Source organism: Eriocheir sinensis, chromosome 12 (assembly GCF_024679095.1).
Source record: "Eriocheir sinensis breed Jianghai 21 chromosome 12, ASM2467909v1, whole genome shotgun sequence".
NCBI classification, from domain to species: Eukaryota; Metazoa; Arthropoda; class Malacostraca; order Decapoda; family Varunidae; genus Eriocheir; species Eriocheir sinensis.
The window spans coordinates 1,176,918-1,184,550 of record NC_066520.1 but is presented as its reverse complement, the minus strand read 5'-3'; positions in this window follow the sequence as shown (position 1 = coordinate 1,184,550).

Sequence of the window (7,633 nt, the reverse complement as noted above, 5' to 3'; positions counted from 1 at the left end):
TTTTGGATGGGTTAGCACGAGTTTGCAATTGCAAACACACACACACACACACACACACACACACACACACACACACACACACACACGCAACGAAATCTGTAGCGTATAATAACACGCTCGGCTCACAACCCAGAAGTCTCGGGTTTAATTACCGGGCTGAGTACAGACGGATGCGCAGCCTCTTTTAATCCATGCCCCATGTCCACCCTCGACGAAATAAGTACCAGGTGTCAGTCGAGGATTTTCCCGATTCTCGGGTGTGTGTGAGTGTGTTGTGAGGTTCTAACAGTACCCCAAAATCCGACACGAGCTCGAAACTTATTCCAGGAGGGCAGTACTTACTGGTGGCGATCACGAGTCCAGCGCGTGATCAGACCATGGTGCAAGACACACACACACACACACACACACACACACACACACACACAGACCAATATATACTTTAGTACAGCCTCATCAAGCACTTGGAGCGTGTGCGCACGCGTATGTGTGTGTGTGTGTGTGTGTGTGTGTGTGTGTGTGTGTGTAATTCACCTCTTGGTCTGCTGCGGGTCTCGAGACAGCCAGCCATTCCCCTACGGAAGAGCACAGAGCTCGTAGTACCGATCCTTGGGTAGGACTGAGGTGTATGTGCGTCCACCATTAATATTTCAAAAAAATCGGAAAAAGTGAAAAAAATTCACGTCTTTGTACACGCCTCGGCTAGCTTGTGACAAAATATAATGAAGAAATACGGTAAGCAAAAATGACAGTTATGGCTGAATCCCCTCTCCCGTTCCGTTCGTCACTTACGTCACTATAAAACACTTGCCTGTGCCATGACGGGCTGGGGCCGACTATCATCAAGGCCCCTCAAGGAAAATCTACCGGCTCTATAGAGGTTTTGCAATGACGTCACGAAATAGCGTCGTCTGCACCTTGTGCGTCGTCTGAAAACCCGCTGGTGGTCACCTCCCCAGCAGAGTGAGCAGACGCACCACGTGTGCCCCATCCCCAAGTCACTACCCGCGGGCAAATGGCAGGACCTTCAGCATCATTTGTGTTAAGTGATTACGCGAGATCGCTTGAGAATACTGCGAAGCTAAGATACATCGAAAAAATCAGTGCTTTTGGAGGAGATTGGTAGACTGGCTGTCTAGCTGGCTGGCTCTCTGGTTGACCGGTGGGTTGACTGGTTGCCTGGTGGGTTGATTGGCTGGCTGATTGGTAAACTGACCTCACACATTCCCGGTCCCGGTCGCGACCGTCCCCGACGACTCCCGATAAGTCGGTCGCCGGTCGACCGGCTGTAAGATTGGAGATTGTCGGCGGCAGACCGCCGGTCTACCGCCGGTCGACCCTGAGGACCGTAGACGCAGCCGACCACCGCCGGTCAACTTTAAAATTTTCAAAGATATCGGCGATGCGCCCGGTCGACCGGCGGTGTCGAAAAATGTCGCCGGTCGACCGGCGGTCAATCGCCGACACCCACGGCAGACCGGCGGCAGACTGGCGGCAGACCGGCGGTAGACCGGCGGTAGACCGCGAGTGAACACCTGTGTCTGACCTGGGGATTAGCAAGGGAGGAAGGAGGAAGACGAGGAGGAACAGGTAGGAGCGAGGGATGAAGAGAGAGGGAGATGAGAGAAAGGAGGAAGAGGAATGGGTGAAAGAGAGAAATATATATATATATATATATATATATATATATATATATATATATATATATATATATATATATATATATATATATATATATATATATATATATATATAATAGCTTCACTTACGAAGACGTATGTAGATACACTGGAAAAAGAAAAGAGTAAGTACTTTCGTATATTACATCTTCAGACTAAATTTAGTCTATATTTATTAATTTAGTCTGAAGATGTAATAGACGAAAACACTTACTATGTTTCTCTTTTCTTTTCCCGGGGTGGTATGTCTACACACACACTCACACACACACACACACACATATATATATATATATATATATATATATATATATATATATATATATATATATATATATATATATATATATATATATATATATATATAGAGAGAGAGAGCGAGAGAGAGAGAGAGAGAGAGAGAGAGAGAGAGAGAGAGAGAGAGAGAGATTTATGCACAGGAATGTACTTAGGTATGAAACTGTTTATTAAAATTATAATAATTATAATTTCAGGAGTTCAATTTCGCGTTCACGAGAGCTGAGGAAAGCCATTGCGATGTCAAACTCACGAATGATCAAAACACCTGGACGGGCGTTTATATACCCTTCCAACTGGGTGTGGCAACGAAAGTGTTTGCTCTTCGATGTGCCGCGGGTCTGCCGCCGGTAGGCCGGCGGTCGACCGCGGACTGACCTGCTGCAGTCGCCGGTCGGAGAAATCGAAAATCGTATATGGTCGCCGGTTTACCGCCGGTAAACCGCCGGTCCGGGGATTATTGCCTATTTTGTCGGCGGTCAGGCCCCGATCGGCTTATCGGGAGTCATCGGGGACGGTCGCGACCGGGACCGGGAATGTGTGAGAGCCCCTTAATTGACCGACTGGATGGCTGACTGGTTGACTGGATGACTGACTGGGTGGTTGACTGACTGGCTGATTGGTTGGTTGGCTGACTGTCTGGCTGGTCGGTTGACTGGCTGTCCCTCTGCCTGGCTGATCTCCTGTTGCTGACCAGTGATGCCCAGGTGGGCCCAGGTAGGCAGCACAGGCAGGCAAACACGTGAGGGCAAGTGACGACAGGTGAGGGCAGGTGACGGCAGGTTACCTTACACTACACACTCTTGGTCACTTCCCTGCGTACACTTATATATACTCCACCCAGCACTGAGCTCTGTCCCTCTGTGCACTTTGCCTCCACTGAATTTCCTTTCCTATTTTCTTCCCCTGCTTGAGCGCCGCCATGCGTGTTTACCTTCGCCAGCTCATGTAAATCCCGTTCCAGAGTAATCCCCCGCCACACAATAAGCTAGGGGACCCGGGGCAATACCTAAATGAGTGTTACCTCATGTAATAATCTGATCAGTCTTGCCTGTAATATTTACCTCTGACAAAATGAGCACTGCGCAGAGTCGAGATGAAGCAGACGGCCGCCAGTTTTCCCTCCTCACAGCTGCTATCCACTTCCCCCGCTCTTCTGGATTCGCAGGAAATCTATAAAATGACACAGCATCTCTCCCGTGTCGGTTAGAACATCCAACCGCACAGCATACGTATCCCATGACGAACACACAGAGCACTTGTGCAGCCGCCACCAAGGTTTGCTTTGTTATATGACACCACCACTGACCACCAAGATGGCCGTGCAGGCCCGCGCTACCCCCGCACCCCCACTAATGACGTCAGCTGCAAAACCTCTATAGGCTGGAAAGTATAAAAAAAAGGAAAGAAAAAAATGGAAAAACAGCTATATTCATACACAAGTGCATACATCGTCATGTATCAGCGTAGAAAATACCCAAAAATATTATTCGTATGGCATGTTAAGGCAAACTAGCCTTGAGGCAGCAGAGCTGACACATATATCAGTCACCATGAAGGAGCCAGAGACAACTTTCGCATATCGTCTCGATTTCCAAGAAACGGACACCATCAGACACACGAAGTCCTTCAAAACAAAGAATAAACTGTAATTCAGTAAAGAATATCAACCGAAGGCATCTAAGTTTAAAGGGCGAACTCTATAAATCCACTTTAACTCTCCTTTTTTAGAAAACGGATTAGTTTCAGTTTTCAAAATTCCTTCGCCGCTATTTGACCGATTTTAATAAACAATACATCATTGGAAAGAGGAGTTGAAGCGCAAGAAAATCATCATGAGTTTTCTTTTCAATTAAGGGACAATTCTCGGAAAAAAATAATATCGTTAGATTCGCCAACAAAATTGAAAAAAAAATCTCATCATTTAACAAAAGCAAAAATAAAAAAAATTCTGTGATGAATCTTTTTTATTCTGATGTAAGTTTCTTTGGTACTTTTTCATCAGCGTAGGTCATTAGATGAGAGAGGAATTTTGAGTTGAAATTTGTTAAAAAGTACATTTTATTTTTTCTTGTTATTATATATCGACTTATAGATCTGAAAGAAAGAGTATATTACTTTCCCAAAAGCATACATTTTACATGAATATAATCAGGATCATACGTTAATAATTTAAGACATGGTGGACGCTCCCTTTAAATTGAATTGAATTAAGTTTATTAGGTAAGCTCAGACTTTACAAAATATGTATGGAGTACAACTCGCACAGGATTGAACATTTTTACCCAGTGGTTATCAAAGTGGGCGGTACCGCCCACCTGGGGACGGTGGAATGATCTTGGGGCTCTGTAAGGAAAATGGGGGCGGTAGGTGGACGACAAGGTGGTGTGTGTGTGTTTGTGTGTGTGTGTGTGTGTGTGTGTGTGTATATATATATATATATATATATATATATATATATATATATATATATATATATATATATATATATATATATATATATATATTTTTTTTATGTATTTTTCATCCCTGCCCATAGCGCCGGTAGACTTTCTTCAGAGGCCGGATAGTCGGCCCAACCCTGTCATGGCGCAGGCAATTTTATAGTGGCGCCAGTTATGCTTTGCTCAATGCTGACCCCGGAACTCATTCTTGATTCACTGGACGGTTACTTCCAGAGTCTGGGTTGATGGGTGGTCTTCTAGACAGCATGTAGGTAGTCTTAGGCCACTCGGCGGTGACTGAAAAATCCCAGGTGGTAGCGTGGGATTCGAACTAACGTTGTCCATAGCGTGATGACTGTGAGCCCAGCACGCCAACCACTCAGCCACCGCCTTATATTATATATATATATATATATATATATATATATATATATATATATATATATATATATATATATATATATCTATATATATATATATATATATATATATATATATATATATATATATATATATATATATATATATATATATCAGTCATGTATCGGATATCCGCATCTGCATCCGCATCCGAGAAACATCCGCATAATTTTTCACATCCGCATCTGAATCCGTATCCGCATTTCTGATAAATGAAACATCCGCATCCGCATCCGCATTTGTGATGAAATAAATATCCACATCCATCATCATCCTCACCCCACAAAGATGTTGCGGATATACTTTATTCATTACAGAGTCACAGACTAAGAGATCACAATGCAGACTACAGAGTACAGAGTTTGAAAAGTTGAAGAAAATGAATTAATGCTTGTTAATTTTTACAAAATTACACCTATTCATTTACTTTCCAATTTACACAACCTAATGTGTCAAGAATTTTTGTGGAAGGGCAGAAGGAAGGAGATAATTTTACATAGTAACTATGTAGTACGTATGTATCATGTAAATTTGTAAAAGAATGTATGTGCTATATGTAATATTGCGTAGGTATGGCCGGCAAAGAGAGAGAGAGAGAGAGAGAGAGAGAGAGAGAGAGAGAGAGAGAGAGAGAGAGAGAGAGAGCTCCGCGCGTTACCCCAGAGAGAGTGGTCGCAAATCTGTTGCCCCCCGGGCAAGGGCAAGTCAGGTTAACCCGGCGGCGCTCATCTCCTCGATCATATGTCATATATGACATATGTCCCCGGCGCAATACTTCGTGGGCGCCAAAGTGAAGATCAACCAGTTTTTTGTTCCGCGTCCTGGCAACACACATCACATGTGGCTGAAACTCATCATAAAGCTTTAAAATTACAAAATGCAGTATTGTGTAACAAAAACAGCTAGCATCTTGCAATAGGTAGGCGGTGGCTGAGTGGTTAGTGTGCGAGCCTAGCATTCACGGCGCCATGGAAACGTCGGTTCGAATCCCCACGCTACCACCTGGGATTTTTCAGTCATTGCCGAGTGGCCTAAGACTACCCACATGCTGTCAGAAGACCACCTATCAACCCGGACCCTAGAAGAAACCATCCAAGTGAATCAAAAATGAGTTCAGGGGAGCAGCATGAGCCAAGCATACGTGGCGCCACTATAAGAAATTACCTGCGCCATGAGGGGCTTGGGACGACCTCCAGGCCCAAGAAGAAAGCCTACCGGCGCAACAGGCCGAGATGTAAAAAAAGATGAAAAAGGTGCTATTTATTGAGTTACCAAAATTATGAACACATCCGCATCCGCATCCGTGAGGATGTCATAATTTGATATCCGCATCCGCAGTTCGATAGAAACTGATATCCGCATCGGCATCCATATCCGCATCCGCAAAATATGTAAATATGACATCCGCATCCGCGGATCTCTAAAATCTGACATCCGATCCATGACATATATATATATATATATATATATATATATATATATATATATATATATATATATATATATATATATATATATCCCCCCGCCTATAGCGCCGATAGGCTTTCTTCAGGGGCCAGATGGTCGGCCCAAGCCCGTCGTGGCGCAGGCAATTTTTTTTATTTTTTTTTTTATAGTGGCGCCAGTTATGCTTGGCTCATGCTGCCCCCAGGAACTCATTCATGATTCAGTGGACGGTTTCTTCCAGAGTCCGGGTTGATGGGTGGTCTTCTGTAAAGCATGTGGGTAGTCTTTCAGGCCACTCGGCGGTGACTGAAAAATCCCAGGTGGTAGCGTGATGATTCGAATCGACGTTGTCCATGGCGTGGTGAATGTGAGCCCAGCACGCTAACCACTTAACCACCGCCTACCCATATATATATATATATATATATATATATATATATATATATATATATATATATATATATATATATATATATATATATATATATATATATATAAAACCTTCATAACTCGGCATGATAGGAGCTCCCAGCTTTGCCGAGTCATTCAATATTCCGAGTTATACAAATCCCTCATTCCCCTTCCCCCCGTCAAAATTTTGAAAACACTACACAGCAACAGTTAAAGCTTAAATTAACACATACAAATGAAGGGGCTGCTGTAATCATGTAGTCCAAGCAGACAACACATGGGTGTTTGAGGAACGAGCAGGGAGAGTGAAGGTATATGTCTTTAATACAGGAATAGCGCGGACAAGCCTTGACAAGTGTAAACCACGAGATATGGAGATAACTCTGCAGCATACCGAGATAAATCAGAGAGTGCTGGAGAGTGAGATGAGGTGGTCCAAGTGTGGAAACACTTTCTAAGAAAATGTGGGTGAGGTTTGCCGAGTGTAGGCGACAGGATGTGGTTAAAACTCGGCAATAGGCCGAGATGCATGATTTATTTTTTTCGTTATATGTTTCAATTCGAAATTTAATTATTCAATTAATATTTCGATGCATTGCCGAGTTATATCAAATTTCGAGTTATGCAGTGCCGAGTTATGAGGGTTTTATTGTGTATATATATATATATATATATATATATATATATATATATATATATATATATATATATATATATATATATATATATATATATATATATATATATATATATATATATATATATATATATATATATATATATATATATATATATATATATATATATATATATATATATATAAAACAGAGTGACGGCGCTGCGTTCAGGAGGACGAGTTCAATCTCGCCCGGTGCCTCCAAGCTGGGATTTTTCAGCCGCCGAGTGTCTTATAACTACCCACATTCTTTCAAGAAT